Source organism: Petromyzon marinus, chromosome 39 (assembly GCF_048934315.1).
Source record: "Petromyzon marinus isolate PM22_M1 ecotype Great Lakes invasive population chromosome 39, UKy_Petmar_22M1.pri1.0, whole genome shotgun sequence".
NCBI lineage: Eukaryota > Metazoa > Chordata > Hyperoartia > Petromyzontiformes > Petromyzontidae > Petromyzon > Petromyzon marinus.
In genome coordinates, this window is record NC_133705.1 from 3,169,434 (window position 1) to 3,188,253 (window position 18,820).

The window sequence follows — 18,820 nt, forward strand, 5'->3', positions numbered from 1 at the left end:
GGGAGACCGCACAGACTGTAACAACTACAGGGGCATCTCACTCCTCAGTGTGCCGGGAAAGGTCCTGGCAAGGATTATTCAACACTGCCTTACCAGGCATGCTGAGGAGAGGCTTGTGGAGCCCCAATGTGGTTTCAGGAAAGGGTGGTCCTGCACAGATGCCATATTTTCTGTCCGTTTGCTAAAGCAGAGGTGTAGGGAATTCCAACAAGACCTACATCTCTGCTTTATTGACCTGGTAAAGGCCTATGACACCATCAGTAGGCCTGGGCTCTGGGTTCTTCGTGCTTTCGGAGTCCCTGACCCGCTGCTCACGATCTTTAAGGACCTTCATTATGGTCAGCGGACCTGGGTAAAACTACATTGCCGGGAGTCTGAGCCATTCCCTGTTCACCTTGGGGTCCGACAGGGATGTCCTCTGGCTCCAACATTATTTAACATCTATTTCGACCACGTAGTTCGTGAGGCCTTCAGTAGCTGTACCGGAGGAATTTCCATCTGGTACAGATACAGTGGGAGGCTGATCAATGCCCGGATGCCGTCAAGGGATGGCTCCCTATTGGTCAACCACGTTATGTATGCCGATGACGTGATAATTGCGGCTCACTCAGAGGAGGAGTTGGAGGCGCTGCTGCTAAAACTGGAGTGTGCCACTAAGAGGTGGGGCCTTACCATCAGCCCCACCAAAACGAAGCACCTGCCTGGGTATTTTGTACCATCGGGCACTCCACCTCCACAACTCCCAATCGGTGATGGGGCAGTTGTGGAGAGAGTGGAAAGTTTCCCATACCTGGGCAGTGTGCTCATGACCGTCTCCGGTTTAACAGCAGAGGTCTCACTCCGAATCATTCGAGCGGCATTATCTTTTCAGCAGTTGCGTAACGCTGTGTGGAAGCTACCTGGTCTGTCGCTCCACACGAAGCTTCGGGTCTTCTCAGCCACAGTCATTCTCTCCCTTCTCTATGCTTGTGAAACGTGGACCCCCCTAATGGAACATCTTTGCCGGTTAGAAACGTTGAGGCTGGCCTGCCTCCGATCAATCCTGGGTTTAACCAGGCTGGATTGTGTGAGGAGCTCACAAATCCTCGAAAGATCTGGACAAAGCCCCATCAGTGAGCTCCTCCGGCAGGCAAGGCTGCGTTGGCTGGGCCATGTAGCCCGCATGCCCAATCACCGCATGCCCAAGCAGCTTTTATTTGGCCGGATCGAGGGGGCTGAACGGACGCAGCACGGGCTAGAGAAGAGATGGAATGATGTGGTACAGCAGGATGTGGAGCTGAGTGGACTTGCCGATAACTGGTACCAGCTGTGTCAAGATCGGCCTCTGTGGAAGAGGCTCGTGAAGGACGCTACTGGGCAGTTGGAGGCAGTCGCCCTCCAACAACAACGGAGAGCGCAGGAACGACGCTCACAACAACGAGCAGAGCGCCGGATGGCTAAAGCACAGCAAGTTGGCACAGTAAGGGGCACAGGTGGTGCATCAGCCAGTCATCTCAGTCAGTCGACCTGTGGCACCTGGGTCTGCCCCGTGACCTCCTGCCAGCGGGCGGGCGTTCGACACTTCACGTGGCCTCAAGGTGCACATGGCCTGGCACAAGCGTCGTAGTGACATCACCGCCACTTAGAGGCGAATGGCGATTGTTGTTGTTGGTGTTAGTGATGGTGGAATTTTTGTTGCTGGTGTTAGTCGTGGTGGTGTTAGTGATGGTGGTATTATTGGTGCTGGTAGTGGTGTTCGTGGTGGTCTTAGTGGTGGTGTTAGTGTTGGTGGTATTATTGGTGGTGGTGTTAGTAGTGGTGTTAGTGATGGTGTTAGTGGGGTAGTGTAGCGGTTAGCGTGCTGCGCTAAGAACCTGGCGACCTGGGTTTGATTCCCGCTCACGGCCAACATTGGTGACGATTATCTGAACTGGTCCTGGGCCTCACCCTAGATCGACTCAGCCTTAAATGAGTACCTGGTGCGAGGTGCAAACATTGCCACTGGGGAGACAAAGGCGGCCGGGCGTGGTGTTGGCCACCCACCCCCTCGTGTGCCGTGCCGGCCTTCATAGGTGCTCGCGGACAGCACTTGCCCCAACAGTCTGTTAAGGCTATACGGGGGATCTTTGTCTTTGTTCGTGGTGTTAATTGTGGTGTTAGTAGTGGTGTTCGTAGTAGTGGTGTTCGTAGTGGTGGTGTTCGTAGTGGTGGTGTTTGTAGTGGTGGTGTTGGTGGTGTTAGGAGTAGTGTTAGTAGTGGTGTCCGAACAGAGGAGCAACGCTCACGACAACAACCTTTGAGCCGGGCATCTAAAATGCAGCAAGTTGGCACAGTCATCTCAGTCAGACAACTCATGGCACCTGGGTCTGACCTGACTGCCTGTCAGTGAGCCTTCGGCACTTCACGTGGTCTCAAAGTGCACCTGGCCTGGCACAGGCGCCGTGGTCACATCACCGCTACTTAGTGGCGAATGGCAGTTGTTGTTTTTTGTGTTTTTCGTATTGTGTGTGACTGGTGAGGATGTGAGTCCGTGTTGATGATGAGAGTCCGCATTGTGACGTGACGTGCGTTTAGACGTGGGTGTGTCACGCCCCTTCAACTCTGCGTGTCCCTCACCTCTGTCTCCCGCTCTCCACGCAGAGACCCGGACCGCGCGAGAGACACCGTGAGCTCTGAGCACCCTCGTCTGCAAGTTGCTACCATGGAGGTACATGTGGCTCCTCGACTCGTGTGGTGAAGTATGGGTGGACGTGTGTTCTCCCCACTGCGTGTGCCTACCTGTCACCTGTATACCTGGGTGTGCTTCTCCTTGCCCGCCTGAGTGTGTGCGCGTCTATCAGAGTGTCTCTCCGAGATCCTGTTGGTGTACGTGCCCGTCTACGCGTGAGCATCTACGGCGCTGTTTTCTATCCACTGGTGGATGAACGCCTCCCTCCCTGAGACCCTGCTACCCTTCGCATGCTGTCATAGAATAATCCGCCAAGCGCCGATTTCGTCGCACCATCTCTCTGGCGGCTCGGCTCTCTGATGTGTTCCGTTCCTTGGTTGTCGCTCCGTTATTATTCTTGACCGTTAGCCATTGTTGTCCCTCCTAGCCATGGCTCGTCCTGCCCGAGTCCCACTCACTCCTCTTAACAGTTTGAACGATCCCATTGACCTGCGTGTGACCTCGAAATCCACACGCCTTTCATTGTAAATCCAAGCATGGCAACTGATATTGGCCAAATATCCCAACGCTGAGAACTGGCAACATCTCTGCAGGACCCTCCTGAATGTGGAGCCCAGGATGTCAGAGATGCTGGCTCAGTGCTCGCCCACTGCACTTGCTCCAACATCTTAATCAAGCCCATGTGGTGGACCTTTGTCTTTGCGTGTGTAGATCAGCCGAGCTGGAGAGGCTCGGAGTAACTGCGAGTCTTGCACCACGTGGAGTGCGCTGTCCTCAGCGCGCACCGGCTCCATCCGCAGCAAATCGCCACAAGGTAAGAACAGAAATGAGTGACGTCAAGATGGCCACGCTGAATGGTGGGACATCACGACAGTCATGTTTCAAGGGGGACGTCACAGTGACCATGATGCATGGGGGACTTCATGGTGGCCATGTTGCATGGGTGATGTACCGTTCGAATTTTGCCGTTCTCTCATCTAACACCGGCGAGACACGGTCATAAAGAAGGCTGTCTCTGGTGCAGGCCAGTCAGTTTCAAAGACAATGCCCATATATTATCGGAGCATGTTTGTTTGCATATTTTTCCACAAGTACGTGTGGTAAATGCAGACTTGATGCCTTGCAAAAGGTATCTATTTGGTGTTTGAACATATTAACACCTGTTTTTGTGCCAGAAAGGGTAAAAGCTATTCTTATTTTTTATAAAATCCTTCTTGCATATCTGTGTTATATTTATCTAATTCATTAACCCCGTTTTCAAACCCAAGCAACCTAAGATGTCCTCAGAGCTGCATATAGCTGGACATCGAACAAAGATGGTCACTGCATGGCACGCTTTCAGATGTGCTTCTGCAGTCATCTGGAATGCTCTTCCGACATTAGGCAGCCACTGGAGCGATGCACTTTTACATCAATAATTTTTGCGAACTTGTTAGTTTGTTGTCTTTCCCCCTCACTTCTGATTAGCAGGGCTGCCGAAGCACAGTTTAACATACGGACATAACTGGTATTGGCCAAAACATTCAAATCCCCTGCAAATTCCTCAAATTGGGATCACACAGCAGACGTAATGGCAGCAGCGTCGCCCCCATTCTCTGTAAATCATCTGCAGGAACCTCCTAAAAAGGAATCTTGAGACTTTTTGAGGCTGTGCTGCTTAAACGAAAGATCACCGACAGCTGTTTTTATTCTCTTGCCTGCAGCAATCCTGGCTCTCTTTGGCCCACAAATGACCCACCGGGAGAAGCTGGAGCTTGTCGCCATACAGAAAGTATGGTACTTTGCGCTCAGCAACAGATCCCGGGGACACAACAACGATGGATACGACGACCACGAACATCATTACATTCCGGTGAGACTCGCCACAAAGCCCCCACCGTGGGGGCGGTCACAGGGCGCAGCGGTCGCGGGGTTCGTGGCTTCTTGTCATTGCAACTTAAGCACCAACCAACCAGAGAAAGCACACGTGCACTCTCCCACACACTTCACAATCATAAGTTTATTTCCCAAGTTAAGCCCATTGAGCTAAAGAGCTTTTTTTAGGGTGACTCGGCCAGCAGACATCAGAGCATTCCACAATTACAGATTTAAGAAAGCCAAACACTTAATAAAAGCAATTATTTCGTAAAATAATGCTCACATGTTGTGATTTTTAAAATATAGTCAGTCTAAATTTGTGTAATTTTGTGCAGGTCCACCATGAGCACCTTCACTACCGCTATGAGGTGCTGAAGAAGATTGGGCACGGAGGTCAAGGCCAGGTGATCCGGTGCCTTGACCACAAGATGAACACCCTGGTGGCCGTGAAGATCTTGGTATCACCATTGAGGTAAGAATTCAGAATGGTGTCGTCACAAGGACGACGTTGTTGTTACGTCCAGTGCTGTGGGCGGCCGTGTGATGAGGTGGTGACAACTCGTGCCTCACGTAGAGGGTCCCCGGTTCGACTCCTGACTCGGGTGCCCTCCTGTGTGGAGTTTGTATGTTCTCCCCCTGTTCTGGATCAGTTCACTCTTACATTACATTAAGTCTTCATTTAACCTAGTAGAGGCATTCCTGAAAAGTGCCACGTTAAGGGAAAGCACATTAAGCAAACATAATATCCCCATATATAATGTAATGATAAAGTTTTGCAAGATATAATACATGCACACAGTGATGTGAAGAGACCAATAACGGAGGGCATGCTGTCACGTCACGTGATCATTCCGCATTCCGCCTACTGTGTCATACCGCTCAGCTGTGCAATTTTATAGTGGGCACATTCCACGTTATAATGGGCGCTTTCCTGCATTAGAACAGAAGCATTCCGGATTATAATGGGTGCGGTCCGCGTTATAACGGGAGCCTTCCACGTTATCATGGGCACGTTCCACGCTATAAAAGGCGTGTTCCACACTGTAATGGAGTTGTCCCATGTCATAACGGGCGCGTTCCGTGTTATAACGTGTGCGTTCTGCGTTATAGCAGCTACATCATGGGACCTCCTTTGCCAGTACCAAAATATACTCCCAAAGGAGGTCCCATGATGTAGCCATTCACCCCGAGCTCTCATTACTCTGAAAACGCTTGTCTTTGTGCTGTACGCCTTTTGGCGTCCCCTGGTCTAACACCGTTTTTGAGACGAGGCTCAAAATAAAGGTGTTTCTGGTGTGGACCAATCAGTTTCAAAGACAATGCATATATTATCAGAGTATGTTTTTTGTTTGCATTCTGACCACAAGTATTGTGGTTAATGCAGACATTATTCCTTGTAAAAGGTTTCAGTTTGGTGTTTTAACATCTTAACACCTGTTTTCTTGCTAGAAAAAAGGAGAAAATATATTCTGATATTTTGGTACTGGCAAAGGAGGTCCCATGATATTCCACGTTATAATGCCTTGCTCTGTGAGAGCCACATTCAGTCACGACTCAGCTGTGGCTCAGTCTTTAAAACTCAGGCTCAGCTCTAGCTCAGCCATGGTTTGGCCCAGGCTTGAGCCGCTCAGCTGCTGTTAAAGATACATGAGTGGCTCAGCCGTGGCTTGGCTCAGCTCCTGGGAATCCTGAGTGTGGCTGGGGCCATGCTCAGAGTCGGTTCAATTCACACATTAGGGAATCACTACGTTCAGGCAGCACCCCAAACCCCCTTCTATCCCTTGCTTATTTGATCCTCTTCCCGATCCTTTCTGGAACCTTCCATGAGCGCACTACTGGAACTCACAATGCCATTACACTTGGGGAACTAATATTTATTCATTAATTCTGAATAGAATTTGTTTCTGGTCATTCCTTAAGCAAGTCTAAGTCATGATTCATTTGTGGATTTTCTCTGCACAGCTCCAAGCATGATAAATTTCAGAGAAAGGAGCTCCAGATGGCTCTGGAACTTCAGGGCGAGGGCAGTGATGAGGACTACAACATCATCAAAGTCCTGAACCATTTTGACTTCAGAGGACACCACTGCATTGTCCTGGAGCTGTTGAAGTACGTACCATGTGTTCCCACCGCCCCCCCCCCATAGCGTGGTTAACTTCATTAGCTAAACTAAAACTTTTATTTAACAGGTAAAGCCCACTGCCCTATCAGTTATTTTTCACAAGCGGCCTGGCTACAAATGATAGCTAAAAAAAGTGGCTGATGTGGAAATGTATAGTAGCCAAATACTCTAAAAGCAAGTTTCTAAATGTGGAGGGACAAACCAGAGAACCCGGAGAAAAATCCACGTGACCAGGGGTAGAACATGCAAACTCAAAATATACATGCGTCACGGTCGGGATCAAAGCCCCGATCTCTTCCACACCAGGGGAGGGTGATAACGTCACACCACCGGGGCTAGATGTTACTTTTGGGATTCCTGTGCCACCCACGCATTGTGATACTGTGGAGCTGTCATGTGTCCCGGGTGCACGAGGCCACACCTCTTTTCTCAATCAGCCCCACCCACTTTTATATAGCCACGCCTCCACTCGATCAGCGCAGTGGTAATGCTTGAGCCCCTCGGTGAAAATCCCTGAGTTCGATTCTCAACTCGGACGCCTTTCTCTGTGGAGTTTGTATCTACTAATGGATAATTCCACCACCCGGAAACAGAGCCAATGAAAGCAAGTGGACAAATGTGCTAACTGATTTGGTTTATCAGCAAACCGATGACCTAAACCCACACTGAGCTATGAATCATATTAGTCGTGAATGTGCAAATAGAATATTAATATTGTCGTTATCAGAATCCACGCAGTATTGCAGGGTATGACACTGACGCTGGTTCGTTGTTGTCATTGTTGTTGCTGCTGCTGCCTCTTTCACAGGGAGAGCCTCTATGATGTGATTACGGAAGGGAGGCTCCGGAAATTGCACATGGGGATGGTGAAAACTTACACCAGGGGCATCCTCAAGTTCCTTTGCCACACCAAGGCCAGGAGCATCATCCATGCAGACATCAAGCCAGTGAGTGGACACAGCATTCAGCGCGACTTTGTCCCGGAGTTGTGTCATTATTGGGGACTCGGTCCATAGAGAAAACTAACCACGTTGGTCACAGGGTCGATGTTTTAGCTCTGTCCGTCTATCTGGAAGGAAGCAGGGTCACGTTACCTCTGGTGATGATCTGGTATGAATTCAACTGTCGTGTAGAGTCGTGTCGCTATTGCGGGACTCACCACAGATAAAACCAGCAATGTAGATCACAGTGTTGCCCCAAACTTTGGGAAACACAAACCGGAGCTGAAAAGAATGAATTTCAAAACGTGCCAAATACGCGTTTGAACTGACAGCTGCTCATTGTCAGCTTCCCAAGACAAACGCGCGGTGGAAAGCGTCACGAAATCCGTGCGCCCGTGAGTGTGGTTTTTGGTCCGTAACTTGTTATCGGGCAGCTGTGAGCATCTATGATAAGTTGTCTATAGAGCTGCACCCTTTTACTTAGATGGTGCTTCAGAGAGCTTTAAATGTGATGAGCCTCGACTAACATCGCTCATCTTGACACATTTGAAAGGGGCACCCCCAGTGGCAGCTGTCAGAAAACAGCGAATGTTGCACTTGACTCAAGGTTGATGACGGTGCTACGCCTCACCTAGTTCCCTGTTTAGCTTGTACCGTGGTACGTAATTGATCCACTGCTGGCTGAATGCTATCGGCGTAACCTCCGAGTGTGAATTCCTTCTGCCTTTCTTCCTTTAGGAAAATGTTCTACTCAAGGATACCGTGACTGGCACCGTCAGGGTCACGGACTTCGGCACCAGCTTTTTTGTGAAAAGGCAACGTGAGTAACCTCACCTGGGTGTGAGTTTCTGCGTGTGGGTGTGAGTTTCTGCGTGTGGGTGTGTCTGTGTTCCAGTGTGTGTGTGTGTGTGTGCAAGTCTCTTAGTGTCTGTGCATGTGACAGTGTGTGATAACGATGCTGTTCATGACACAGTGAGTATACACACACACGTACATATATATTTGTTGTTGTTGTGCAGCTCTGCATGTTGGTGGGACCCTGCCATACCTATCTCCGGAGGTATTGCTGGGCTACAGATTAACGTGTGCAGTGGACATGTGGGCACTGGGCTGCACAGTGGCGGAGTTGGCAACCGGCAGGGAATTATTCCATTCGGACAGCCGCGACGACCACCTCCCGTGCTGCATGGAGGTATTTCCAACTGGGCGTTCACCCGCTCGTGATTCCCCCCTCCTTTCTTGAAGTTGTAGGCTATGGGGGGGGGGGGGAGCCAGGAGAGGGGGGGCGATTGGCTACTTGGTGATCTGGCGAATGGCAGCCATCGTATGTTTTATGTGTGTACACGTGTGTGTCTTGTACGTGTGGGGGGAGCAGTGGTGTAGCAATTAGCGTGCTCAGCTACAAACCCGGTAATGCGAGTTTGATTCCAATTCACGGCCAACATCAGTGATGATTATCTGAACCGGTACTGGGCATCCCCTAGTACAAATCAGCCTCAAATGAGTACCTGGTGCCGTGTGTACCTGCTTCAATATGGCCAACCATCCCCTCTCTGTGTGTGCCACAGTCCTGGCCCTCAACAGGTGCCGCTACTGTTGCTGCTGCTGTTTCTACTCACTACTAAAAGCACTTGCCCCTACAGTCTGCTGCGGCTACACGGGTGACTTTTGCCTTTATCTCAACCATGTGCAGATCCTCGGGTTGCCTCCAAGATGCATGATGGATGCAGCTCCTGACGGAATGCACTACTTTGGTGAGTTGAAGGGTGGGGCGAGCAACCGGCCGGATTCAGTGTTAGGGTGTGGCCTGGAGCTGTTGTAGTTCTTTTTGGGGGGGTGGCCATGGGGGGGGGGGCCTCTTTGTATTTTCAATTCCTTGGGTGAGTGGGTGGGTAAATGGGCGCGTGGGCAAGTGGGTAGGTGGGCAAAGTGGTGGTTGGTGACTGTGTGTCTCTCCTGCTGTGCATGTCTCCTGCAGATCGTTTGGGCATGATGTTCTCCCCAGTCAAGAGAAGGGTGCCAGGGAGCTTGTCACTTCACGGGGCACTCAAAAGCCACGACCCGGAGTTTGTTGACTTTGTCAGCTCCTGCCTGCGGTAAGAATCATCCCCCACCACCTCCCCCCTCCCCATGAGGATTTCTCCCACCAAGGTGATCAACGAACGCCCTCCACCGATCACCAGGAAGATGTGGAGCTGAGTGAACCTGCCGATAACCAGTACCACCGGTGTTAAGATCGCCCTCTTTGGAGGTCCGTTAAAGATAATCCTCGGCAGTGCGAGGCTCAGGGCATTTTTAGAGTACTGCGTATTGAAGGATTGCCGCTGCTACCGCGACTACCGCTGATGCCGTGCGATCCTGGACCTCATGGGAGAAGGGAAGGAACGTCAATCCTCTCACCACGCCTCTCTCACCACGTGCGCTGCGTGTGACCCCGGTGCGTCTCTCAACAGATGGGATCCGGATTGTCGCATGACGCCAGCGCAGGCGCTGGGTCACAGCTGGCTCCGGACCGTGACCACCAGCACCACCAGCAACGCCACCGCCATCACCATTGCTGCTCCTGGCAGTGTTCAGTGTTTTGGAGCTGCTGAGCGACGGTAAGCCATGAGCTGCTTGTCCAATGTTCAAGGCAGTCCATAGGGAGGTGTGGGGCCCGGGGCAATTCACAATTAAATCGGAAGTATTACCAACAATACAGGGGTTGTTTCGGTTAGATCGCATAGATATACATGTGTTGTTAAACTCACCACCACCCAACACAGCCAATTAGTAAGGTGTATCATGTAAACAAAATGTGCCAATTAGTTACTAGATCAGCACACCAGTGTGTTGGAAAGTAAACCCACCACATTTACTATTCGAATACGACATTTTGCCGGGGATTGCAACCAGCCTCATAAGGTGACGGCCAGAATTGTGGAGAAATACTCCTGTTTCGGTCTTAAATAGTGATAAATGTGAATGTGATGTCATTATTTGTGAGCCAATCTGGTGCGAAAGCCTACGTGTTAAAAAGACATTTTACGTCTGACACCGTAACATCGAAGCACAGGGCCACCAAAAGCACGGTGCCTGGGGCGGTTTCCCCAGTACACCGTACCCGGGGGACGGCTCTGCTCCTGTTAATGTATTTACATTTATTACTACTACCCTTATTTAGCCAGCATGAGCCTCACTCAGTCTCAAGACTCTTTTTCAGTAGAGTCCTGCCAAGTTGTTTGCAGTACAGAACAAATTTGCTTTTGCTACTGCTGCTATGCGATCCCAATTGAGTGATTTGGAGGTTCAATTTCTAACACTGGCGAGGATGTCCATCCAACACTGGTTGCGTTGCGTGTGTCAGGGTTCAGTTACGTGGAGGAAAATGCCAAACCCAAAGGAATGAAAGTTACATTTTAATGTACAATTTTATTGAGGGACTGTGTGTTGTCTTGGTGGGGTCTGGGGCTGTTTTGTTGATGTTTTGCTGCCTTGCCCAAGTTTACATTTAGTGTTGAAAATCTGGCCGGATTTTATGTACTTTGTGCTTATGTGCTCAATTTTTTGTGACTTGCTTACATTTTTACACGTTGCACTCCTTTTGTTTGTTGTTGTAACTTGCTGACCCTGTGCCTCGACTGCATATCTGTAAAGGAAGAGCTTCATAGCTTATCGGATTCCTCTTCATCCAGTCTAAATAATGTATTCTGATTTTGGAAACCAATGCAGGACAAAACGAGGGGGGGGGGGTAGAACACACTCCACATTCCACACGGAGAAGTGGCCCAAGTATGGGAATCAAACCCAGGTCCCTCTTTGACCGAGTTCCAGCCCTGCTGCCTGCAAACGAACACATGTACAGTTCAAACCCCACGTATACATTCAGTTATATACGGATGTATTTTTATAATTGGTTCCTGGGTGAGGACAAATAATGAGGCAGCCATATCTTTGCCATGTAGCCCTTCATCCAGTGTGATATCGCAAGACTAATGACGATTCTGTAACCAGACCCACGATGGGCATGGTATGCTGCATTATTGCAGCATTATTAACCTGGTTAATATATCTCCGCACACAGTTAGTCCGTACGCGGATGATGGTGGGGGGGGGGGGGGGGGGACTGCGATCTCTGCTGTAGCAGGAAGTTGGAACGGTGTCGTGCGCATCTCTTCACAGAGCGGAGCCGGCGCTGCCCCCATCCTCCGCGTTTGCCCTGGCCTCTAAATGTAAGCTGACGGTTGTGGTGGAAGAGGAGACCCTGGTGGAGGAGCTGGTGGTGCAGGAGGAGACCCTGGTGGAGGAGCTGGTGGTACAGGAGGAGGAGACTCTGCTGGAGGAGCTGGTGGTGCAGGAGGAGACCTGGGTGGAGGAGCTGGTGGTGCAGGAGGAGACCCGGGTGGAGGAGCTGGTGGTGCAGGAGGAGACCCGGGTGGAGGAGCTGGTGGTGCAGGAGGAGACCTGGGTGGAGGAGCTGGTGGTGCAGGAGGAGGAGACCCGGGTAGAGGAGCTGGTGGTGCAGGAGGAGGAAACCCGGGTGGAGGAGCTGGTGGTGCAGGACGAAGAGGAGATGGGGGGGGAGACAGAGGAGGTGGAGACGAAGAAGGAGCAGATGGTGGTGCAGGAGATGGTGGTGGAGGAGGAGATGACAAGGAAAGAGGATCAGGCGATGGTGATGCAGGAGGAGAAGAGGAAGCGAGGGGGCCTGGCCCGCATAGGGAGAACCATCCGTGCACTCCTCCGACGCGCGCTGCTGTGTGGTGGCCGGTCCACCACACAGTAGAGGTGGTGGTCATGGATAGTTGTGAACCACGACCACTATCACCACACCCACCACGCACACTCCACACATACACCCCCCTGTGATACCCACCACCCACCACACACACCCTGCACCCACCTACCCCGTGATACCCACCACACACTACACAAAGAGCTAGTGGTTTAGAGGGTTAGGGGTTTATAAAGTTATGGGTTTAGAGGTTTTGGGGTATTTTGGGGATACGGGGTTTATATGTTTAGGTATTTTGAGGGTTATAGGGTTTAGGGGTTGAGAGTGTTAGGGGTTTAGGGGATTCTAGAGTTAGGGGTTTAGAGGGTTAGGGTTTTAAGGGTAAAGGGGTTTAAAGGGCTAGGTGTTTAGAGGATTAGGCTATTAGGGGTATAGGGGTTTAAAGAGTTAGGGGTTTAGGGGTTCAGAGGGTTATGGTTTTAAGGGTAGAGGGGTTAAGAGGGTTAGGGATTTAGAGGGTTTTGGGTTTAAAGATTTTGTGTTTAAGGGTTTAGGTTAGGGGTTCAGTGGGTTAGAGGTTTGGGGGTTTATGGGTTAGGATTTTAGAGGGTGATGGGTTTAGACTGTTATGGTTTTAAGGGTAAAGGGGTTTTGAGGGTTGAGTTCTAGAGGGTTACAGTTTAGAAGGTTGTGGTTTTAGAGGGTTCTCGATTTAGAGAATTAGGGGTTTATGGGGTTTGATTGTTAAAGGGTTAGTGGTTTAGAGGGTTAGGAGTTTATAAGGTTATGGACTTAGGGGTTTAGAGGTTTTGGGGCTTTTAGGGGGTAAGCAGTTTAGAGGTTTGGGTGGTTTTAAGGGTTATGATGTTTAGGGGTTGAGCATATTAGGGGTTTTGAGGGTTAGGGTTTTAGTGGGTTAAGGGTGTAGAGGGTTAGGGGATTAGAGGGTGAGGGGTTTAGAGGGTTGGGGTTTTCGGGGTATTTGGGTTAGGATTTCAAAGGGTGAGGAGTTTAGACGGATAGGGTTTTAAGGGTGAAGGGGTTGAGGTTTTTATTTAGTAGAGTTTAGAAGGTTATGGGTTTAGAGGGTTAAGGGTTTAGAGTTACTGTCGGTGTTTAGAGGTTTAGGGGGTTTATGGGTTTTGATTGCTCGGTGTTGTGGTTTACAAGGTTACGAGTTTTAGAAGGTTTTGGGTTTAGAGGTTTCAGTGTTTCGGGGATTAGAGGTTTATAAGGTGAGGGGTTTACAGGGTTATGGTTTTACAGGTTTAGGGGTCTAGACAGTTTGGGGTTTAAGGGTTTAGAACAGGGGTGGGCAAATTTTTTGACTCGCGGGCCACAATGGGTTCTAAAATGTGACAGAGGGGCCGGGCCAGGAACAGATGGATGGAGTGTTTGTGTGAACTAATATAAATGTCGTGTAAAAATAATAACATGAAAGGATTTGGCCTTTAACAGGTAGCAAAGCATTTATTTGCAAGGCAATTTAACAAATTGCATGAACAATACAAAAACGTCGTAACTCCCGGTCAAAGTGCGCCATCTAATGGGGAAATGGGGGCATTACAGGAGAAAGGTAAAATTTAATTTAATAATAATAATTGTACAAGTTCGGCGGGCCGGATTAAAAATCCCAACGGGGCCGTATACGGCCCGGGGGCCGTACTTTGCCCATGTCTGGTTTAGAAGGTTAAGGGTTTAGACAGTTAAGAGTTTTTGGGGTTTATGGGTTAGGGTTCTAAAGGGTGAGGTGTTTAGACGGTTGGAGTCTTCAGGGTAAAGTCCTTTATAGGATTTGGTGTTTAGAGGGTTAGAGTTTAGAACGTTTTGAGTTTAGAGGGTTTAGAGGTTTATGGGTTTCGATTGTTAGAGGTTGAATGGTTTAGATGGTTAGGAGTTGAGGAGGTTATAAGGGTATGTGTTTAGGGGTTTAGAGGTATAGGGGTTTCAAGGGTTAGGGATTTAGAGTGTTAGGGGTTTAGTGGTTAGAGAGTTTAGAGGGTTTAACACCTTGACTTTCACAACTAATATTGGGTTAGTCTCCAACACTAAATGGCACTTTTTGTTGATGTGACAAATTTTCCTAATTGGCTGTGTCGGGTGGTGGCTGGTTTAACGACACATTTATATTTACACAATCTAACCCCAAAAAAACATTTATGGGTTTAGAGAGTTAGGGGTTTAGTGGGTTATGTGTTTAGAGGGTTAGCATTTTAGGGGTATGGGTGTTTTAAGGGTTAGGCATCTAGAGGGTTAGTTCTTTAGAGGGTTGGGGTTTAAATGTGTTGGGATTAGATTAGGGATTTAGGGTTTTAGAACGTTAGGGTTTTGAGGGTTAGGGTTTTAGAAGTTGAGGATTTAGAAGGTTATGAGTTCAGAGGGTTAGGGGTCTAGAGGGTTAGTTCATTAGAGGGTTGTGGTTTAGATTGGTTGGTATTTAGAATTTTAGGGATTTAGGGTTTTAGAAGGATAGAGTTTCAAGGTTAAGAGGGTTAGGGATTCAGAGGGTTGAGGGTTTGGTTTTTAATGGCTTCGAAGGTTAGGGTTAAAAGACTAAGGGGTTTGGAGAGTGAGGGGTTTTTGGTGGGTTAGGGTTTTAAGGGTAAAGGGTTTGAGAGGGTTAGCGGTTTAGATGGTTATGGGTTTAAATGGTTAGGGATTTAGATAGTTACGGGGTTTAGAGGTTTAGAGGGTTTTATTTGTTCGAGGTTTAGTGGTTAAGGTCTCTGTGCGAGTCCAACAGGTTTATTTTAGTCTATGGTAAGATAAAAACAGTTCAGTTTAATTTGTATATATTTAAACAATTTGTTTACCTTTCCTGTCGTGTTTTTGTATTGTATTTTTGTTATGTTTTGACCCGCCCGATTGGACGTCTGTGAAAACAGATCGTCATAGCTCATCAGATTCATCCAGTATAAATAAATATTCAGATTAAAATTCTATTGACCTCTGTGCGAATCTATGGATTTCTGTGTGAGTTTTTGGGTCTCTTGAGTGTATGGATCTCTGTGTGAGGCTATTGGTCTCTGTGCATGTCAAAAGGACTCTGAGTGAGTCTATGGGGTTGCCGTGTGAGTCTGAGTGTCTGTAGGAATGCATGGGTCTCTGTTGGAGTCTATGGGTTTCTGGGTATGGTTGTTTGTGCGAGTTTTACATGCATAAATGGAACTTAAAAAGGCCATTGAGGGTTGCAGAATCCAAATTGAATATTAAGTTCCCCGCAGTGCAAGCCAGCTCGCTAGTCGTGTCATCAAACAGCCCCTGTAATTCTTTATAATAATAAAAGACTTACTCCAAGAAATCCACACAGTAAGGTCCTGAATTGGGGTTTTATTTTATAATCTTTGGTTTTATTCGGTTAAGTCACGAAGGTAAAAAATAAATTTAAATTAAATAAAAGAAAAAATTAAAACACGACGTTTCGAAGGCAACACAGGCTTCCGTCTTCAGGTGGAAACAGTCACAGCAAAAAATCGCTGCACCAAGTGGCGAGGCTCTGGGAACCTCTGGCTTATATACAGGTTAAGGGAGGGGGGGGGAGCCATGTAGGGGGACCTTAGTGGGGTGCGGGGCTGAGTTAATCCGTCTTTTGTTGTGTAGAGGGTGCGGGGGATGGGTCACTGTGTGTGTGCAATAGAAACGGAAAAAAATAGAAAAATTAAAGATCGGCAAGAATGTGCTGTAAGGGGGAAGTAGAAAAAAGGGAAATAGAAAGTTCGGAAGGAATATGCTTGGTATACCACTACTTGAAATTGCTGTTAGAAATTAGTTGACGTTTGGTATGATTTAAAACGTCCTTCCAGTGGTTGCTTAATTTGAAACTATCCTCTCGGTTGAAGGTATGCCTGTATTTGTATATCTGAATGGCTTGGTGAACACATCTCTGGTGATAACCTATAGGTTTACAGAGAACCTTGGTATCGGAGAAGACAATCTCATGATCACCCATAGCGTTGTGACAATAATCAGCCACAGCAGAAGAATTCGTCCTGCCGTGTTTCAAATCTCATTTGTGCTCGTGAATTCGGTCAGAGACATGTCGCTTTGTCTCGCCGATATAGCAATCACCACAGGTACAACTCAATTTGTAAACCCCGGGGTACTGTAAGTCAGGAATGACATCCTTCACGGATGGGATAAGATCACGAATTTTGTGTACTGTATTGAACCGGACCTGGATCTTGTGTTTGTTTAGAATTTTGGAAATCTTTTTAGTAACGCCTGCTATATATGGTAGTGTGATGGTTTTGACCAGAGTATCAAGTGGTTGTTTCTGTATGGAGGGAGAAACAGCTTGGCGGATGGTACGGTCAGAATATCCATTCCTTTTGAGGGCCAGGTGCACATGTTTTAATTCACTGGTCAGGTGGTGTTGGTCCGAAATGCAATGAATCCAATGGTATACAGTTTTGATGAGATAATTCTTTTGGGCTGGGTGGTGGTGGGAATCAGGCTTCAAGTAGGAATCTGTGTGGGTGGGTTTCCTGTAGACAGAATGCCCCAATGAGCCATCAGGTCTCCTCTGAAACAGAACATCTAAGAATGGTAGCTTGCCATCTTTCTCCACTTCCATGGTGAATTTGATGGCGGGATTGTCTGGAATTGATGTGGTGTAGGAAAAGGTTCAAAGCTGGGAGGCTATGTGGCCAAATGACGAAAGTGTCATCCACATATCTCTTCCCCTGGGAAGGTCTGAGGGTGGAAGTCTGGATGGCGTCTGATTCAAATTTCTCCATGAAAATATTGGCTATCACTGGTGACAAGGGGGAACCCATGGGGGTACCCTCATTTTGTTTGTAGAAGGAGCCATTCCAAGTAAAGTAGGTATTGTTGAGGCAGTGCCTAACCAGTGCAGGTGTATCGGCGTCTAGTCCATGTTGGACCAAATTTTCAATTATTTCAATGGTATCAGGTACTGGGACCTTGGTGAACAAAGAGACCACATCGAAGCTGACAAGGATATCGTCAGGGGACAGTACAACGTCTTTGACCATAGAGACAAATTGGGCTGAGTTAAGTACTGCTGAGGCGGTCTTGCCAGTGAAAGGCAGCAAGGAATGACAGAAAACGGGCTAGTCTATAGGTAGGGGAGTTGATTGTGGATACGATGGGTCGTAGTGGGGTGCCTTCTTTATGGATCTTGAGAAGACCATAGAATCTAGGGAGTCTTGCAGCAGAAGGTTTTAGGGAGGGACGTTTAGTTGGGTCGATTAGGGAGGTCGAACTTGTGATGATCTTGTTGGTTTTTATCGCTAGGCTATTGGTAGGGTCATTTTTAATTTTTGAGTAACTTCCATCGTTGAGCAGATTCTGGATTTTGTTGTTGTATGAATCTTTATCCATAATTACAGTACCGTTGCCTTTATCAGCTGAGAAGATGACTATATCACTTCTGTTTTTTAAATTCGCGAGTTCAGAGCGTTCATTTTTGCTGATGTTACTAATGGGTTTCTTAGCATTCTTAAGAATAGTGGCTATTTCAGCTCTGGCAACGTCTGCTTGGATGTGTGCCACGCCTTTGAGGGCTACATCGACCTGAGAGATGATATCATCTACTGGTATGTGTTTTGGGGTGACAGCAAAATTCAGTCCCCTAGCCAGTACTGTTTTCAGATTGTCCGAAATCGGCGTGCTACTCTGATTAATGACGATTTTGTTGACGTCGAGTTTTGTTATACGTGGAACTGGGTTCTTCTTTAATAGCTGGTTGAATTTAGAAATCAGGTTAGCTTTACATTTGATTGACAGTGAATCAGCAGAAGAAGCAGTCATGTTGTCTATGTGATTCCAATCCGCACCAACCGGCATGTGCACCCACATGTATACCACCTCTACACCGTTCATCATGCTAGATCAGCCAATCAAATGCTAATTTTTATGCTAATTCCTTTGTCAAGGCACCTTGTTTCCTCGCACACAGCTTAACGGTCACGGTCTGAGCGTGGCTGTGTTTCACTCCAGCGCTGTCCTCGAGACAGCCTGGTTCCTTCACCTGATGAAGGCCGCTTGTGTTGTGGCCGAAACGTCGTGATTTTTGTTGTTTTATTATTTACCTACGTGACTTTACCGAATAGAACCAAAGAGTATGGATCCTTGCAGTCACGAAAGCTTTAAATCTAGAATTGATCACCTCTACGGGGAGGGCTTTCACCTATCTGTTAGAGCTTTTAACAGACAACGGGACAAGAAGTCACAGCTCATCGAGACGCTGACCTTCCTCAAAAGATGCCGCGATCACAAGGTAATACCCATCGCTTTCACACTCATTTCTTCTGCTGTATCTTCTCCGAATTCTAAACAGATTCTGTTTAAGGCCAGCCTATCTTAAATCTCAGAGAGGATAAGGCTACTCCGATTTGAACTCGATACTTTAGACAGGACTCTCCTACAAGCTCATTTAATGTTAACACAAAAAATGTCACCTTCTGATTGGAATCACATAAACAACATGACTGCTTCTTCTGCTGATTCACTGTCAGTCAAATGTAAAGCTAACCTAATTTCTTTCTGATTGGGAGGGGGTCAAATATATAACATTT